Source organism: Calypte anna, chromosome W (assembly GCF_003957555.1).
Source record: "Calypte anna isolate BGI_N300 chromosome W, bCalAnn1_v1.p, whole genome shotgun sequence".
Lineage (NCBI taxonomy): Eukaryota > Metazoa > Chordata > Aves > Apodiformes > Trochilidae > Calypte > Calypte anna.
Window position 1 is genome coordinate 1072235 of NC_044276.1, and position 20149 is coordinate 1092383.

A 20149-nucleotide genomic window follows, 5' to 3' on the forward strand; every position below is an offset into this window, starting at 1 on the left:
GAAGTCAGCAAGAATTGAGAATGTAACGATGTTGTAACCTCCCCTTTTACTGTATAAATACCCTAACCCATTCCCTTACCCCTGGGAACTCTTTTTCCAGCGCAAGCTGGGAGTTCCCCGCATCCAAAAATGAATACCTTTGCTGTTTAAAGGCTCAAAACTCTGTCTCTAAACAGTTTTTCTTGGCCTTTTTGGGCTTCATTTTGGAGACCCAGATGGGACTGGACTCCGTCGTTCCGTGATCCATGGGGGCCCAGGGATGCTTTTTGGGTGCCCCCGACAAATTCTGTCGGATAAGCCTCCCCTACTCCCTTGGCTCTACGTGCCGATGGACACCAGACCTTCTTCATACTGAAGAGGTATTTATATATATATTTGCTTGGGTTTCGAGGCCTATACGAACAGGGGCTTAGAGTCCCCCCAGTGGGTTAAAGTCCCCCGGGAGGTTAGAGTCCCCCAGAAGGTTTGGGTTCCTCAGAATTCACAGGGGCATCTGTTGTTCCGGTTGCTCATGACAGTGGTAACTGAACGGGACCGGTGAGTCATTCCCTAGCAGACCCACTGGTTAAAATAGAGCTAGGTAAAGGTTAAAAGGAACTGGATTTTTTAATTGACACTGGAGCTACCTATTCAGTCTTAAAACAAGAATTGATACCAAAATCTGATGAATTTGTACATGTTGTGGGGGTGACAGGCCAAGCAGAAAAGGCTTTCTTCTTGAAACCTCTTAAATACAAAACTGGGAAACAGATGGGGATTCATCAATTCTTATACTTACCTAATTCTCCAAAACCTCTTCTAGGGAGAGACTTGTTAGAGAATTTAGGGGCTGTAATAACAATTCATAACTGCCCTAAGTCTAACATCAACCGAATCACAAACGGAACATATCTGTCGGTATGGGCAACTGCTATACCTGGAAAATCAAACAAGGCTGCCCCCATCGTTATCTAATTAATACCAGGGGCTAAACCGGTAAACAGAAAACAATACCCCCTGAGGCTAGAAGATAGGAAGGGAATCGAGGGCTATTGATAGATAGAATGTGAATCAGATTTCAATACACCAATATTACCAGTCAAGAAACTAAATGGAACTTACAGACTGGTACAGGATTTAAGGGCTGTAAATGATATTACTAAGACTCTACATCCAGTGGTAGCTAACCCTTATACACTCTTGACCAAACTAAAAGATAATCTGATCTGGTTTACAGTGTTAGATTTGAAAGATGCATTTTTCTGCCTTACCTTAGCCCCAGAAAGCCAAAAGATTTTTGCCTTTGAATGGGAGTCTGTTAGTAAAGGGAGAAAAACACAACTAACCTGAACGGTGTTACCTCAAGGTTATAAAAATAGTCCTACAATATTTGGAAATCAATTGGCCAAAGAATTAGAACAGTGGGAGCGACCACAGGGAGAGGGCACTCTTCTGCAGTATGTGGATGATTTACTGATAGCAACTGAAACAGAAGAACAATTGTTGAGTGGACAATCTTGTTGTTAAATTTCTTGGGTTTAAACGGTTATCAAGTCTCCCAACAGAAAGCACAGCTGGTGAAAGAAAAGGTGGTCTACCTAGGATATGAGATCTCTGGAGGACAGCGATCCCTAGGAACAGCGAGGAAAGAAGCCATCTGCCAGATGCCCAGGCCTGAAACGGTGAGAGACCTGCGAGCCTTCCTAGGAATGACAGGTTGGTGTCGCCTGTGGATATACCAGTACGGCATACTTGCTAAACCCCTCCATGATTTGTTAAAACATTCTAAAATTATTCTAGTCTGGACTCCTGAAGCAGAAGCAGCCTTTAAAAGACTTAAACAAGAACTAATGAAAGCCCCAGCATTGGGCTTGCCCGATGTAACAAAACCATTTTGGCTGTTCTCGCACGAGCGCCAGGGAATGGCCCTAGGAGTCTTAGCTCAACAATTGGGACCATACAAAAGGGCTGTGGCTTACTTCTCTAAGCAACTAGACGAAGTAAGTAAAGGATGGCCCACATGCCTGAAGGCAGTGGCTGCAGTAATCATAAACATAGAAGAAGCCAGAAAACTCACTATGGGCCAGAAAATTACTGTATTAGTGTCCCACACTGTATCAGCAGTACTGGAACAGAAAGGTGGCCATTGGCTGTCACCTTCTCAGTTCCTGAAGTACCAGGCAATTTTAGTTGAATCAGATGACATAACCATTCAAGTGACTAATGTTTTCAACCCAGCATCATTCCTAGAAGGAAGAGTGTCAGCAGAGCCAATTGAGCATGACTGTCTAGAAACCATAGAGGCTGTGTATTCCAGTTGTCCAGATCTCAAAAAAGAGACACTCGAAGGGGCAGATGACTGGTTCTCGGATGGCAGTAGCTTTGTAAAGCAGGGAGTAAGGATGGCTGGCTACACAGTAACTACAATAGAGCAGGTAATTGAATCAAATCCCTTGCCTGTGGGAACTTCAGCACAGAAGGCTGAACTAATAGCTCTTACCCGAGCACTCAAGCTGGCAAAAGGGAGAAGAATTAATATATGGACGGATTCTAAGTATACTTTCTCCGTCGTGCATGCCCATGGGGCAATCTGGAAGGAGCGAGGACTGCTGACTGCCCAGGGAAAACCATAAAATATGCAGAATAAATCCTACAGCTGCTGGAGGCTGTTCAGTTCCCAACCCAAGTGGCCATAATGCATTGCAAGGGGCACCTGAAAGGTAACACTGTTCCAGAAATAGGTAATAGAGCAGCAGATGCGGAAGCTAAATTACCTGCTGCAAGTGCCAAGGATTTAGTATTGGCCCTGGTACCAGGAGAATTAGATACTAATTTTCAACCAGAGTACCAGGAATCAGACCATAAGTGGATACAAAGAAACAAAGGTAAAATGTTAGATGATGGATGGGGTCAGCTAGAAACAGGACGACTAGTGCTGCCAGAGAAATTAGTATGGCAATTTGTAAAAACAGAACATGACAAGGCCCACTGGGGATTAGATCCCCTTTATCAGCATTTAAAAGTTAGAATAGCAGGGCCAAAGCTATTCACAGCAGTGAAACAGGTCACATCCCAATGTGAACGCTTTTTGAAAAATAATCCAAATATGGGAACAAAGGTACACCAGGGAGTAATTGATAGAGGAAAATTCCCAGGGGAAGTGTGGCAGATTGATTTCTCTGAACTCCCAAGGAAAGGGGGGTATGAGTACCTCTTGGTTTTGACTGATACATTTTCTGGCTGGCCTGAAGCGTTCCCATGCAGAACAAACAAAGAAAGAGAAGTAACTAAAGTCTTGTTTAATGAAATCATTCCGAGGTTCGGGGTGCCTAGGAGCATCTCCTCAGACAGAGGCTAGCACTTTTGTGCTAAAATTGTACAAGCAATAAGTAAGGCACTGCAAATCAAATGGCAATTGCACACTCCCTATAGACCTCAAGCTAGTGGGCAAGTAGAAAAGATGAATCATCTTATTAAACAACAAATTGCAAAAATATGCAAGGAAACTAACTTGCACTGGTACCAAGCCTTACCTATTGCTCTAATCAGTCTAAGGGTGAAGCCCCGCTCAAAAGAAAAACTGATCCCATTTGAAATTTTATATGGGAGACCTTATGCAATGCAGACTGTAAATAGTGAGGCTGTAGATCAAATAGGTAATCAATATGTATATGATTATGTTATAGCTGTGGGGAAGCACTTTGATAAAAATGCCATGGTGATGATGGATCACCAACCCAAGCAACCTGATTGTAAACTGCATCCTTTTAATCCTGGTGATTGGGTATATGTTCAGAATCTTTTAGGGAAACCTCTGCAAGAGAAATGGGAAGGACCCTTTCAAGTGTTGCTCACCACCTTCACTGCAGTTCGAATTAAGGAGTGACCCACCTGGATCCACTACTCTTGAGTTAAGAGGGCCCCTGAACATTGCCAAGAACGTTCCTGAAGTAGCTCGACATTATGAACTGGGGACCTTTAGTGTTGAAGACTTTTTGGGCTTCAGGATGCTGGAAAAAAATCCTGTAAAGCTGTTGTTACCTGGGAGGAGACACCTGGGCAATGGAAAGAACATTTAATTCAAGGGAAGTCATTTGACTCTTTGCAAACCCTTGAACTTACTGCGGTTATTTGGGTTTTTGAAACATGGAATAATACTGCTGTAAATATAGTCTCTGATTCACTTGATGTAGTAGGTATTGTTTTGAGAATGTATCATGCCATTTTGAAGGAAATTTCGAATAAGCATTTGTATTTCTTATTGCAGAAGTTATTGAGACTCTTAGCAGAAAGAGAACATCCTTATTTATCACTCAAATCCGGAGTCATCTTAGTGAATAAGGTTTAACCAAGCTGCCCATTTAGTTGCACCAGCATGGACTGGTCCTTCTGTTGATGTTTATTCACAAGCTCGACAATCTCATGCATTTTTTCCTCAATCTGCTAAAGTGCTAGCGAAGCAATTTCATTTACCTCTGGGGGATGCCCAGGGAATTGTGAAATCTTATCCTGATTGCCAAAAGGTTGATCTTGGTATTGGGTTGGAGTCAATCCTAAAGGTTTTAAATCTTTGGAACTGTGGCAAATGGATGTCACTCATGTTTGGACATTTAAAATATGTGCCTGTTGTTATAGATACTTTTTCTATGGTTGTTTGGGCCTCTGCTCAGACTGGTGAGGCAACGAAACGTTATCAGACATCTATATGTATCCTTTGCTGTTCTAGGAGTACCTCAGTCCATTAAGACAGATAATGGCCAGGCTTATTCTTCTGCTCGTTTTCGGCAGTTTTGTGGACAATGGGGTATTCGACATGTTACTGGTATTCCTCATAACCCTACAGGTCAAGCAATAGTGGAACGTTGCCATTCGGTACTAAAGACACTCCTGGAAAGACAAAAAAGGGGGGAGGAAGGGAATCCTCCTCAGGACTGGTTAAGTAAGGCTGTATATGTCATGAACTATTTACGCCTTACAGGAGAACATACAGAACCTCCGATACTGATTCACCAAAAAGCTTTAGCAGACTTTGCTTCGGAAACTTCCCACAAAATTTTGCTGGAATTCAAGAATTCCATCACTGGACAATGGGAAGGGCCGGCAGAGGTGAAACTGACTGGTCGAGGTTATATGTGCTTACTTACAGGTACCAGAGTGCGTTGGGTACCGAGCAGATGGGTTCGGCCATGGAAACAAATGCCTTTAAATGCGGATTCACAGTGATGATGTTTCTGATTCAAGTATTTGGTTTGGGAGATTGTACTGATTTATTTTATTTCAGGCTGATTCCACCAGATTTTAGTAGTAATAGTGTTTTAGTTTTTAAAATTTTTGGTAGGTGTTGTTAAATTTTTCTCATATATTGGTAAGGAGTACAATAAAGTCATGAGAATGTTTTTCAGAGGCCGAGAAATGCTGCGGAGAGAAAGAAACTTTCCCCGCTGACTCTTTCCCCCGCGGCTGCTTTTCAACACCCCCTCGCGTGGCCGGTGATCGCTGCCAGCAAGTCTGCTACAGCTGCAATTTCTCTAATGCCTTCTGAAAGGTATGAAGCAGAAGTGGGAAATATTTTTACATTGTTCTGGGCACCAAATATCCAGGCCTGGATCTTGGTAGGCAATAACTTGAGGGTTACCTGCTGCTCATGAAAGCTAGTGATATTTTCTTTTCATTGACAGGAGATTTTAGCTATCCATGAAATAGAATCTTTTTAATGTGTTAAGCCATATAAAAAGATGAAGACATTTACATATAAAAAAAATAATTTAACTTCAATTAGGTAGTGTCACTACTCTTCTTTTATGCAAACTCCAGTTATTTAAAAACAACCTACTTTAATGGGCACATTGATTATAATTTGATCTATTATTATTGAAGAGAAGAGTTTAAAAGATGCTCAAAGCTGCACTGCAAAATACTGGATACTGTGCAGGGGAATGGTGTGATAGAAAGAAATTTCTTCAAGTGTAATTTGAAACCATTAGAATACATGATTCGATAATAAAACTTTTTTCATTTAATTCATAAAAAAAAAAAAAAGAAGGAAAGAAAAGGGAAGAGCGTATACCCTCATGAGAAGAAAAAAGAGCGTGACCTCATGAGAGCACTAATGAGTTATTAATAACATTTTCGATCAAACTGGTCAATGCAACAATTGTGCCTAGAATATAAGGGAAAATGTGAAATTTAGGTTTCTTGCTGTTTCATTTGTATCACACATAGCAGCAGGAAAAGCCTTTGGTAAGAATTGATAAAAATCATAAAATATACCAATTAGCTCGTTAGTTTACAGATTTAATTAGGCAAGGCTTATCAGTTATATATGTTATTATTGCTTTTATATTACTAGTATGTTTTTATTTCCCTTGTTTTAGTATATATGTTATTATTGTTTTTGCATTATTGGTATGTTATTGCTTTTGCATTATTAATATGCTGTTTATGAAAATATATCATTAGCATGTTATCTTACGTAATGAAATAAGTCAGAATTGCTCAAAAAACAAAAAGGGGAATATGTTGGGGAAGCAGCTCAGAAATATACAGATTGTGAGCAATCCTGACTTACTTCTGCTTAGGCTGCATTGGGTTAATGGTTATTGAGGCCTAGTTGCAGGTTTCTAAAAATGAGCTAATGGGAAATAGATAACTAATTGGCAGCAGAAGAAAAATAATTATGTGAGAAGAGTGGTTCCGTGAGAATGGAATGTGTAATTGGAATACAAAGCCACCTGCATGATATGATGGTGTAAACAAGGCTTCTCTATATGAGTGCAAAATATTAATAAACGATTTCATAAAATCATATTGATGTTCTCATGGAATCCTTAAGCCTCTGCAGACTTTTTTCCCTCAACGGGGGGATCTAAAGAACTGACTATTGTGGAGGCTGATGTGAGCCTCACTGGAATAAAGTGGCATAAACACCTGATAGTGACTGGTCCAGATGCTCCGTGCATCCTTGGCATAGACTACCTCAAGGGAGGTGATTTCAAGGACCCGAAAGGGTACCGGTGGTCCTTTGGTACTGCAGCTATTAAGACTGAGAATGCAGAGTGGCTGCATGCTTTGTTTGGCCTTTCAGATAAATCCTTTGTAGTGGGGTTGCTGAGAACTATAAACCAGCGGGTGCCAACTGCTACTTCAATAGTGCATTGAAGACAATATCACGTCAACAGAGATGCTGTGATCCCCATTCACAAGCTGATCCAGCAACTAGAGAGCCAAGGAGTGATAGGCAAGACTCACTCACCCTTCAACAGTCCTGTATGGCCAGTGCAAAAGCCTAATGGAGAGTGGAGGCTGACAGTGGACTATCGTGCCCTGAATGAGGTTACACCGCCACTAAGTGCTGCTGTGCCGGACATACTAGAACTTCAGTATGAGCTGGAGTCAAAGGCAGCCAGGTGGTATGCTGTCCATCAGTCCTGCTCTCAGCTGCAGAAAGAGGCAAAGACCCTAAAGATACGGTATCCTGATGGGAGGCTGGGCTGACCCCCAGCCCCACACCCTGCAGTCCCCAGAGCCTTTAATCTCAGGCTCTTTGGATGCTTTTCCTCCATGGACACAGCAGCAGGACAGAACCTGAAGAATCATTGTATGAGCTGCACCCGAATTCTCAACCCTCAGCCCAGAAAACAGAAGGGGAAGAACAAGGGTGGCAGCAGAAGGGGCAAGAGGAGAACCTGCCAAAATTCTGCTGCCAAGAGAGTTTGGACAGGGAGACACAGGCAGAGACTTCAGCATTTCTCCTCTCTGATGGGGGAGCTGCTGGAAGGATCCTGAGAATTCAGTGCCCATGATCTGAAAGGGCTGGGGGACTGTGCCGTGTGACAGATAGCAGGGTTTAGCTCTAGGGCAGCTCTGCAGGGGATGGCTGGGAGGTGCAGGAATGGCCCCTGCCATCCTCTTCCAGGCTGCAGCTCCCTCTCCATCCCTGTCCATCTCTGCTGCCTGCAGCTCTTACTCTGTCCTCAGCTCTCCTCCCTGTCTGTGCTCACAGCCCCCATCCCACATCCTTAGTGCTCAGCTCTGCCCTGCAGACCCCTCCTGGCACCAGCAGGACCTGTCAAGGGGCATCTCTGGCTGTGCAGGGGCTCAGGAGCAGCTCAGACAAGGGCTGAGGAGAACTAGAGTCTCTGTGCCTTCTGCAGAGTGCAGAAAGAGCTTTTCATGTCCTGCTGCTCATCCATCCAACAAGGAGTGGAGAACTTAGAGCATAGAGGGCTTTTCAAGCAGGGAAATGCTGCCTCTGCACTGCTTCCAAAGGAGCCTCTGCAATGTCCTGGGGTGATGTGGAGCTGTGAGCTTAGCCAGGCAGCACCATCCTGAGTGCAAGAGGAGCCTGCCATGTCCTGATGGGCTTCACTCCTGCCAGCCACAGCTTCTGCCAGCACCAGGGAGCTCCCCAGGCAGGCTGAGAGCTGCCCCTGGCAGGCAGGCAGCAGAGTCCCTGCCCCAGCACACAGTCCCTGGGCTGCAGGACTTTGCTCTGAAGGACAGCCCTGGGCACCCCTGCCTTCACACACACCCTCAGCCCCTGCAGCCATCCCCAGCAGAAGGCAGCCCCATGGCCTCTCCCTGTGATGCTGCTCCAGGAAAGCCCTGCTCTGCCAAAAATTTTCCTCCTGCCCACCAAAATCCTCCAGAAGGATATCATCAGCTGTGGCACAGGCTGCCAGCTGGAGAAGACACCCTCCAGGAAGCCCAGCTTCACTGCCCTACAGCCAGAGACTCACCATGGCAGAGGCTGGGAAGATTTCTCCCCCAGGCAGCTCTCAGCTCTCCTCCCAGCCCAGGCTGCCTTTTTCCTCTCTCTCCCTCCTCTCCCCTGCCCTGCTGCCTGCAGGCAGTGCCCTCAGCCCTGCTGTGCTCTGCAGAGGAGCTGCTCCTGCCCAGAGCTCTCTCTCTGCAGCACTCTCTCTCTGCAGCACTCTCTGCTTGCCAGCAGCTCTCTCAGTCTCAGGAGCCCATCCCAGCAGCACAGGACCAGTGCCAGACTTTGCCACTTGCTCAACTCTCTCGGGGCTCCCTCCAGCTCTCCCTGGGGCTCCCCAGGAACCCAATGGGACTAACACTGAAGTCATCGCTCATGTCCCCTCCCTCCCTCCTTTCCAGCACAGTAAATTCCCCTCTAGAGACACAGCCTCTGCTTCTCCCACTCTCACACTGGACAAGCAGGCAGTGCCAGGGGGAATCTCCTTTCCCTCCTCTTCCCATGCAAGCCACGGGTGACACTGGAGGTGCCTGGGGTGGTCCCAGAAATGTGTGGGTCCCCAGCTCCAGCCCCTCAATGTCCTTCTTATTGTGAGGGGCCCGGGACTGACCCAGGATTCGAGGTCCAGACTCACCAGTGATGAGTACAGGGGAACAATCACCTCCCTGGTCCTTGTGCCCACACTATTTCTGATGCAGCCCAGGATGCTGGTTGCCTCCTTGGCCACCTGGGCACATGCTGGTCCATGTTCTGTCTGCTGTCAACCAGCACCCCCATGTCCTTCTCTGCCAGGCATGTTTCTAGCTTTTCCTCCCATAACCTGCACTGTTTACTGGACACTTTGGACCAAAATGGAGGACCTTGTAAAACCTCAAACAATTAACCTTGAAAGGTTCTGACTGGAGAGAAAGAACAAGAAGTCTCACCCCAAGGGTGATCCTTGGGTTAGAGGTTTACCCAGAGGGGTTATTGATCAGCCCAGGATTTTGTTTTCAAGGAAAAGCCAGTGAGAGCAGAGAGACACCAGAGAAGGTCTGGAAATGCTGGGGTGAGATTTAGGTGTGAAAGCAGGAAGGGTGACAACAGCCTGAAGGGAAGGAGCTGCAGGCATTGACAGTGTAGGACAGCCTGCAGGAGACATGGTCAAGGGCTGGCTCTGTCAAGGAGTGAGGTAATTGTCCCCTTGGCCACCTGGAGGTGCCAGGGGTGGTCCAACCTCAGTCAGGGCAGCTGCTCAATTGAGTGGCCAAGCAAAGACCTGTGAGGCTAAAGGAAATGTCAGGGCACTCCAGCACACCCACCTGCTTCTGGCACAACACCACAGGACTGTCACATCCCATGGCCTGACCCAGACAACAGCCACAGGAGATTCCATCTCCCAGGCCAGAGTTTCCCTTTGAGTAAAAGGTTACCCTTGGAGGGTAGACAAAGAGTGACAGCCTCCTGAGACCATCCAAATACCCCTTGATCAGATTAAGATGAAATGACACTCAAGGTCTTTTTCTCTACAGTCAAAATATCAGTTCTGTTCCTCTAACGGTTTATTTTCAAGCAATTTTTAGGGAACACAAATCACTCAAAGGTATGTATGAATATAGATATTATAAAAGCACAAAAGTAGATACTTCAATGTTCAGGCTGTTCAATCACAAAGGCTGATTGCTTGGATCATAAAAACAACATACTCAAATGACATCTCAACGATGCCATCCCCTCACCCCATGAGTCCAAATATCACAAGGCATGATGATATCATAAGGCAATATCATAAGGCAATGATATCATGATGGCTACAAGCTTAGCATCTTCACTCCAGCTTTTCAGTTCAAGCGGTGGTGATCTGTATCATGTGCAGAGTCCTTGTTCTTCAAGCAGTGTCACCTCCAAAGCTAAGGGTTCTGTAGCAACACCCTTGGGACTTGATGTACCTGTGAATTTAGTTCTCTAATAGCATTTCTAATTCAATTGTTCAAGAGGTACACTTTACAAACTTATGTCTCTTAGGACACTAAAAGGGCACTCCAAATCAGAGACTTTATGAAGGCATTACATGCAGTGACATTATTCACTATGTACAATGATCACAAACTTCACAACAGTAGAGCAGAAAAAAACCAAATAAGAATGGAAAATTTACACAAATGCAGCACAATTATAAATACAAAAAAACACGTGATTAATTTTGTCTCAGTTTTTGTCCTTCTGCGGATTTCGGCAACCTTCATATATCCCATAATCTTCTCTCATGGATAAGTTTTCCATACTGCTTTCCATTATCACATACACTCTTGCCATACACACACACCTACCTATATTAGTCAGCTAGTAAATTTCCATGAGACTCCCTTAAACTATTGCTTATACATTTCTACTACTTCTATGCTTCTGTAAAACCATAGCATATATGTTTCTTTAAATTACTATTTCCTTAAAAATACTCCTTCACAAGAAATCAATCAAGCAAGCAAGCAAGGAAGATGTTCTAGGGCTTTTCAAGCAGATTCTTTTCTTCTGAGCTCTCACCAAATTGTTCAATCCTCTTGAAAAGCTATAGTTGTTGTAATTTTCTTATTTCAGGAGACAACTGAGAGAAGCCTTACTGCAGGCTGCTCAAGGTGCCCCATCATATCACCCATGGTGTCACAGAGGTTTCAGGAGAGCTCATGAAGCATCCCTCCTGACAGGCAAGGAGCAGTAACGCTCCTCTGAAGAGCTGTGCCAGCTCCTGGAGTCTACAGCCATCTACAAAGTGGTGAAGGGGCTGGAGAACAAGTGCTCTGAGGAGAGACTGAGGGAATTGGGAATGTGCAGTTTGGAGAAGATGAGGCTGAGAGGAGAGCTTCTTGCTCTCTACAACTCCCTGAAAAGAAGTTGTGTTGAGGTGGGCGCTGACCTCTTCTCTCAAGTGAACAATGAGAGGACAAGAGGACATGGCCTGAAGTTCCACCAGGGGAGGTTTAGGTCAGATCTGAGGAAGAATTTCTTTACTGAGAGAGTAGGTAGGTGTTGGAACAGTCTTCCTAGGAAGGTGGTAGAATCACCATCCTTGGAAGTATTTAAAAACCGTGTAGTAGAGATGATCCTGCTCTGTTCCTGTCAGCATTGTCCTGCAGTCTGCTGCCTCCCTCTTCTACTGCTCCCTCAGCTGCACTCCCAGCGTGCTTGTGCAGGAAAAGTGTCCAGGATCCCATCCTGCCACATCCCTTAGGAAGAGTGTCATAATTGTAAATACTTCTCTATTTTTTCCTTATTTGGTAAAAAAACCTTCATGATGCTAAAACAGATATTAAAACTCAAATTTTGTGTGGGATATGAAGTGGCTCCTGATCTGAGTCCATTTTGTTCTCCACAAGAAGCTGAAGAAAGCATCATTGGTGTGATGGAGTTTGGAAAAGGAGGTCAACTTGACCCTTCATACTTGGTGATGGCTGAGATTGGTCAGGTAATGCCAGATAATATCTAATTTACAGTAAAATCTCGTCTTGCACTGGATGTAGCTTTAATGTTTTTCACTGGTATGGAGGTGTCGTGATCCGAGTTATTATTTTAATATTTTGATTATGAGGAAAATGCAGCCACTACTCAGAGAAAACGCATGGAAATTGCACACTAAAGCGTTTTGAAACTTAAGCAAGTTACCAGGATTTATTTTAGGAAAGGGGAAACAAAATATCACTGTTAATAAAGGGTAAACACAATTTGTTACTTTGGGGAGAAGAGTTGTTAAGAAAAGTAAAGAAAACGAGGGAGCAATTAAGATTTTATCACCGTCCCGTCCCCGATCCTGGTCTCTGGCTGGAGTGGGGGGGGTTGATGTTTTCCGCTTTTCCTTTCCTCCGCTGCTGCTGTCCCGTAGCCGAAGCCGAAGTGGTGAGAGAAGGGGGGGGAAGAAGACCCACCGCTTCTCCTTTTTCTCTTGGAGTTTTTATACAGCAGAAGGGGTTCTGTCTTTTCATAAATCACTGGCACACAGACTTGCTAAAGATAACACAGATTTTGCCATCCCAAGAACTTCTTTTTTAATTTATTACTATTTTCCGTCCTTGTTACCTTGCTAAATGTATTATCTTTGTCTGGGCCGTGTACCAGGAGGCGACCTGATAAGCAGTCTTATCTTTAGGTGCCTGTCAAGCATGATACAAAACAGAAGCTAGTTAAGTTTGGGGAAGAAATCTGCTAATTGAGAATGTTTGGTATATTTTTAAAAGAGCAGAAAAAATACTGATTCGAGAGACATATTTTGTATTTTCAAAGTGTTTACATCAGGAGGCATTGATGGTTCTTCAAATGGGAGCATTGACAGAAGCTCTTCCCACAGTTGGGGCACTTGTAGGGGCATTCACCCATATGTATCCGTAGGTGTTAGGTGAGATTTGAGCTGGATGTGAAGCCCTTCCCACACTGAGGACAGGTGTAAGGACATTCACCTCTATGAATCTGTAGGTGTTGGGTGAGACTCGAGCTGTCTGTGAAGGTCTTCCCACACTGGGGACACTTGTAGGGACGTTCACCTGTATGGATCTGTAGGTGATAGGAGAAACCTGAGCTGGCTCCGAAGCTCTTTCCACACTGGGGATATGTGTAGAGCTTTTCCTCAGTGTGGACATGTTGGTGATTAATCCAAGAGGTGCGGTTGTTGAAGGCTTTCCCACAGTGAGTGCAGGGATATAACTTCTTCCCTGTATGGATGTGGTGATGATGTGATAATAAGGAACTCCATGTAAAATCCTTCCCACACTCCAGACACTTAAAGGGTTTCTCTCCCTTGTGGATCCGGTGATGCTGTGACAAACTGTAACTATGGAAAAACTTTTTCCCACACTCAGAATAATTAAAGGGTTTCTCACACATATGGATCTGCTGGTGCTGTATAAAATTCCATCTCCTGTTAAAAACTTTCCCGCAGTCAAGGCAGGTGTAGGACATGGTCCCCGTGTGATGGTGTCACCGTTGGACCAGATCCGAGCTGTCGCTGAACTATCTCCTGCAACTAGGCCTCAATAACCATTAACCCAATGTAGCCTAAGCTGAAGTAAGTCAGGATTGCTCACAACCTGTATATTTCTGAACTGTTTCCCCAACAGGGGGGCACAGCCCAGGCCGGTGGGGAGGAGGGGCGATGCTCTGGCGATCACCAGTTGGGGGGTCCTGGCTGCGGGGCGGAAGGTCTGAGTGCAGCCCGGAGGCGGTGGAGCAAAACCTCCCGGGAGTTGCAGCACGATCTCGGGAAGCGGCAGGGGGGAGAAAGAAAAGGTGGGGAGGGGCCTTGGGGAGGAGGGACCTGATCCTGGGAGGTGAGGTTAGAAGTTGGCAGGGGGAGGGGGACCAGGCTTGTGTCCCGGGGGAGTTGGGGAAATCAGGCTTGTGGCATGGGCAGGGGGAGGGGACACATCACAGCTGGGTGGTACTGACCCAACCTCAACACAAAGCCCGCGAGCCCTGGAGATAAGAGGCTGTTAATTCACTGCTTTCAGGTGTAAACTCAGGGAGACAATGACCAACCCAGTGGGTACTGCCCTGAGTGTTCTTTTTACTTTATTTCCATTTCACACTCAGCTTGTTTCTGATCCTGGGACAGAATTTATTCTGAAAAATTTTTTTCTGTTCAGAGCACCTCGAGTTTTGGGAGGCTGCAGAGTCCAACTCTGATAGAACAAGAGAGATCAGAGGCGTTGGGTTGTGGTGCCAGGACGGGAACTGTGGCAGCTTCCAGAAGCTTCTCACAGGAGCCACCCCTATGGCCTCCCCTGCTTCCAAAACACCACTGCACTAAACCAAGACAGTTTAAAACGTGAAGACAGGATTTTAAGATTATATATTAGGAATAAATTCTATATCATGAGGGCTGTAAGACACAGGAACAGGTTGCCCACAGGAGCTGCGGAAGCCCTCTTCCTGGAAGTGATCAGGGACAGGTTGGAGGGGGCCCAGATCAATCTGATCTAGTGGGAGGTGTTCCTGCCCATGCAAGGGGGTTGCAATTACATGATCGTTAAGGCACCTTCCAACCCAAACCATTCTATGATACTATGATTGGTTTACTGGTTCCTCACTGCTGTTTCAAGTGGCAGTGATCAAAAATATCACTCAAAGGGTCAGGGGCTTTTTGTTAGAAGCTCTCCCTCAAGCCTATGGGTGTGTATTTCAGTATGGTAATAGCTCATTAATATGTTAATACAATGAACATCATTGCTTAGTGTTTTTCCACCCAGCGCTCAAGGCTGTGACCAAGATAAGTTTTGGGGAGCTGTGGGGATTGCTCCTTCCCATCACTCCCATCTCTCTTGCAAGTATCTTGCAGACCTGTCACAAGGCCAGGCTGTTGCCTACTTGTGATGTTTTTTCCCAAGAATTAGAACTTGGTTTTGTCTACTTCTTACTTGTTCACTGCTATGTGAGCCCTAATATTCTTCTGTGTCTCTCTCTTGTTCTTTCTTATGTCATTTTCCCCCCAAAATTTTTATTTCTTTCCATTACTAAATGCCATCAGGGCTGCGTGGTCTGTGCTCCCCTCTCCACTGGCTCCTACTGTCCTGTCACTTGTATGGAGGGGATCCTCGTCTCTCCTCTGTCCCCCTGGCACCGGGCTGTCCTGGCTCTGCCTGCTGCCCAGAGGTGCCTGGCCCTCCTGTCCCTGAGCTGGGCTCTCCTGGCTGCCAGGCTGGGCTTGGCTCTCCCCTGCATGCTGGCAGAGCTCTCCTCCCTCCCAACATGGGCCCGGCTCTCCCTCCTCCCAGGCTGGGCTCTCCATGCTCCTAGGCTGGGCTTGGCTCTTCCCGCTCCTGCCTCAGCTCCAGGCCTCCCCGCACCCCGCTGCAGCTCTCCCTGTTCCCCAAAGGGGGCACCTCTCCCAGCTCCTTGGCCAGGCCAAGCCCAAGGGTGGCCAGGTACAGGCTGAGCAGCTGCCCCATTTTCTGCAGCAGCCCAGCCGCCCTCTACCTGTACCAGAGCTCCCTGCCAGGGTCCAGCCTGGTGCAGTGCCAGGGGCTGTGGTCCAGCTGCTGGCGGCCGTGCCACCAGCCCTGCCACCCTCCCAGGCCTCCATGATGATCTGCACCCAGACAGGGACACAGGGACACCCTGAGGGCCGGACGCAGAGCAGGGCAGTGGAGAAGAGCCAGGGAGCCAGCGCTGGCCCTGCTTCCCCCTGCTTTTTTTGATGCACAGCACTTACTGAGGGCAGGGGTCCCAATGTTCCAAAGTCCCCACTGCTCCCAGGACCCCCATCATCCCCCGGGGCCCCCTCAGGGCCCTGCTTGGGCTTCCCCCAGCATCTCACATCCTTTCAACATTCGCATGGGCAAATTGCCACATCAGCACCTGCCATGGGACTAGATGATCTTCAAGGTTCCTCCAATCCGTTCCATGGAATCCTCCTGCCCAGTGTCCAGTTCAGGTAGGCCCAGGTCCCACCTTTGGTTTTAGCCCAGGTCCTGGAGGTGCACCTGGCGGCTCCTCCCAGCCCCATTCCTGTTGGTCACTTTGAGGGCTCAGACTTGTCCCCCAACCTCTCTGCCCCCCAGGGTCTCTTTAGCACCTGCCCTAATTAACGAGCTCTGGCAGGATCAGTGGGGCACATTGATATCTTGAGGAACTTCAAATTTTTTGTCCTGACTTTGACTTGAGGAGAAATGTCTTCATTCTTCTCTCAGTATCTGAGGTCCATGCAATGATCCTCAAATTTCTGAAAGAGCTATCCTAAACGATATTTTCTAATATCCATTACATCTTCCAGACCTGCAGAGCTCATTGTTAATTTTTCTTGGTGGAGTTAAGGAGGAAGTTTTCAAAGTGAGAAGAGAGGATCTAGCAGCATTCTCCAAGTGATAATGATCCAGAGGGTCTCCTAAAAATGCCTGCACCTGAAGGAAAATGATAGAAAAATGGAAAATCTCCCTTATGAGGGAAAGCTGAGAGAGCTGGGGCTCTTCAGCTTGGAGAAGGGGAGAAGGAAGGGAGACGTCATTCATGTTTACAAATACACAAAGGGAGAGATCCAGGAAGATGGTGCAAGGCTCTTCTTAGTTATGCCCAATGATAGGACAAGAGGCAACAGACAGAAGCTTGAGCATAGGAGGTTTCATATAGACACAAGGAGAAATTTTTTTGCTGTGAGGGTGACAGAGCATTGGCACAGGCTGCTCAGGGAGGTCGTGGAATCTCCTTCTCTGGGGATATGCAAAAGCCACCAGGAATTGTTCCTAGGTGACCTCCTGTAGGTGACCCTGCTCTGGCAGGGGGGTTGGACTCAATGATCTTTCGAGGTCCCTTCCAACCCCTGACTTTCTGTGAGTCTGTGATTTTCTACCCAAAACTCAAGGCTGTAACCAAGATAAGTTTTGGGGAGTGCTCCTTCCCATCACTCTCATCTCTCCTTCAGGTACCTTGCAGACCTGTCTCAAGGCCAGGGTGTTGCCCACTCTGGATATTTTTTTTCCTAAATTACAACCTGGTTTTCTCTAATTCTTACTGTTTCACTGTTATGTGAACCCTATTTTTATTCTGCATCTCTCCCTTCGCTTTTGTGTGATTTTTCACCAAATGTGACTTTTTGCATAACTTTCACTTCTTTCAGTTAATAAATGACATCAGGACTGTATGATCTGTGCTCCCTTGTCCACTGGTTCCTGATGCCCTGTCACCATTACAACTGGTGACTTTTGCTTCCACCACCTTTTAATTCCAGATCAAATTCAAACAGTCCCAGAAGCTGCAGATTCACTCTAAATATTTCCTCCATGTTTCTCGGCATCCCTAAATCCAAGTTTTTCACCTGAATGGTTCAAAAACCAATCCCCACCCAGAGCAGAGATATTTGGTTTATTAAGATCTGCCCAGAAAAGGTGCCAGGAGTCATTGCCCCAAAGCTCAAAGGCCTTTGGAGAAGACTTTAGGGTTTGCTATGCAGACCAAAGACAAAGAAGAACCTTCAGGGCAGTAAAGGCTGCCTTGGTCATTGTCCTCCTGATTTACACCTGAAAGCACTGATTCAACAGCTTCTTATCTCCAGGCCCCTGAGGTTTTTTTTTTTTTGTGATCAGGTCAGGAAGTGTGTCCTCCCATTCCCTCCTCCCCACCCCAATTAAACCAGCCCTTCAGGTTTTTAAGACTGGAATAACTTTTGTGGATGCTAAAAGTTTTCTTTCAACAACAAATCTCCCCTTTGAGACACATGGAGGTATTTTACACAGCCCATAAGCTTCACTTTTGTTCTTGTTGAACCATGAATCACAGAATGGTTTGGGTTTTAGGGGATCTGAAATATCATCTAGCTCCAACCCCCTGAATGGACAGGGACATCTCCCACTTGACCAGGATGCTCCAAGCCCCATCCAAACTGACCTTGAACACTTCTTCATTTGATGATTATGTGATAAAATGTGTAACCCTTGGTAATAATGAAGGGGGTGTCAGGTAATCATCAAAGCTCACATAACTTTTGACAAGCCTTACAGTTTAGAAAGTTTTTGAATCACTGGAGAATGTCTTGAAGGGGAAAGGGGAGAATGAATGAATCCCTGAGGGTTGCGATGAAAGGTGTCTTAATAGCATCACAATAATGATCTAATATTAACAATGATTATGATGGCTCCCCTGGGAAGGTGATGGTCATGGTAAGTGGAGGAGGAGGTCTCAGGTGTGGGAACATTGCCTGGTAGTGTAATAAATGGTTGTAATATATGTTAATGAATTTGTATTCCTAACCAGTGAAATTCAGAGTTAAACTGAGAAAGAAGTGAATATGGGGCTAGACAAAGCAGTTGAGACATGTAATTTTCCACTGTTTCAGTGTGAACAAAACAAGGCCCTAACGAGACTAACTTCTGTCTCAAAGATAAGTAGGAATGTAAGTCTTGTTCTTAAAACAAGGCACTGCCAAGTCCAACTAGGCACCAAAAGAATGTGAATATCTGCAAAAGGAGAACATAAAGATGTCACAGCCAACAGATAAGGGGAAAATTATGGCTAGGGTCTGATATTGCCCTGTAACAATATAATGAAGTCGGCAAAATCAAGAAAGGTAAAAAAATTCAAGCTTGAGGATGACCTCTTACTTCATCCAAAGACCCCCTGATGACCCCCGAATATCTCCCCAAAAGAGGACTCTGCCCAGACTACGCCCAGACTCAACCTACACTCTGCCCAGACTCCGCCTATAATGAATATTATAATGACATGGTGTAATCCCTATGAATATGTACATAAACCCACCTCCTTTTGAATATTCATAGAACTGTAATCAATAAAAGGTAATCCTAGAGTTTTAGATTCATGCGAGTGAGTGGAGCACAGACTCCCCATGCACCCAGCACTGTTTTGCTCATTGCAATTTCAATTTTATTAATTAAATTAAACCATTAACAGAATATTGAGTCTCGGTCATTTTTAACAATTTGGGGGCTCGTCCGGGATCCCTCTCAGTGTTTGCACTGACATCCGGATTGTGGGGGCACCCCACTGATCTTTGGTGGCTCCTTTTCGGGCCCCTGGCTTCACTGACAGGATCCTGAATCTGAAATTGCAATAAGCAAAAGAATTTTTTATTTTTATATGAGCTCTTTTGTGGACTGCAGTGGTGTGTTTTGCCCGTAATTCTGCACACGAAGATATGAACGAAGATGACGGGGTCGTAAGTATTAAAGGTGTATTCCATTTGGTTGGGTGGGATTCGGTTGCTTGTGTGTATAAGTGTGTGACTTACACGGAACCTGATTCCGGAGCAATTGTGGAGGTCTTCTAACTGCGGTTCCAATCTCCTGCGAGGGACTTGGCTGGTGAAGGACCAAAGCAATTCCTATAGGATTCGTGGGTGGGTGATAAGGTATTTAAGCCACCTGCAAGACACTCTTAGTGAAGCAGCCAAGGGCGAGAGGATTGCCACTAGTAAAATCCTCATATTATGGGACAGAAGAGTTGGAAGAGTTCTAGTATTAGGAAATTAGGTCAGGTACCAGATATTCCTCCGGAGAGTCCTTTAGGTCTTATGAATATTGGGATAGTAAGAGAAAAAAGAAAAGGAAAAACTAAAATGAAATTGGTGCAATATTGCATGACAATTTGGCCAAAACCATTTTCACAGGAAGAAAGTGACTATGCATACTTACGGATCCAGAATTCTACTTTACCTACAGTGCCCCTCCTCACATTAAAACCTAGGGAGGAGGAGAATGAAAAGAAAAGAAAAGATAAATAAAAATTAGAACCTTTAGACCGTCTGCCTCCTCCACATTTGCATAATCCACCATCAGTTTCTCTGCCGGCACTGGCAATACCTCTGCCACCTTCTCCGTCAATGAAAGGTAAGTAGCTGATTGAGAGAGGCAGCACGAGACTGCTTTAACGTACCCCTTAAGGGAAGTACCACTCAGGGGGAATCAAGGAGGATTAGGATTTGTGACAGTTCCCCTTAATACAAGTGATGTTAGAAGTTTTAAAAAGATATGGGAAAACTTG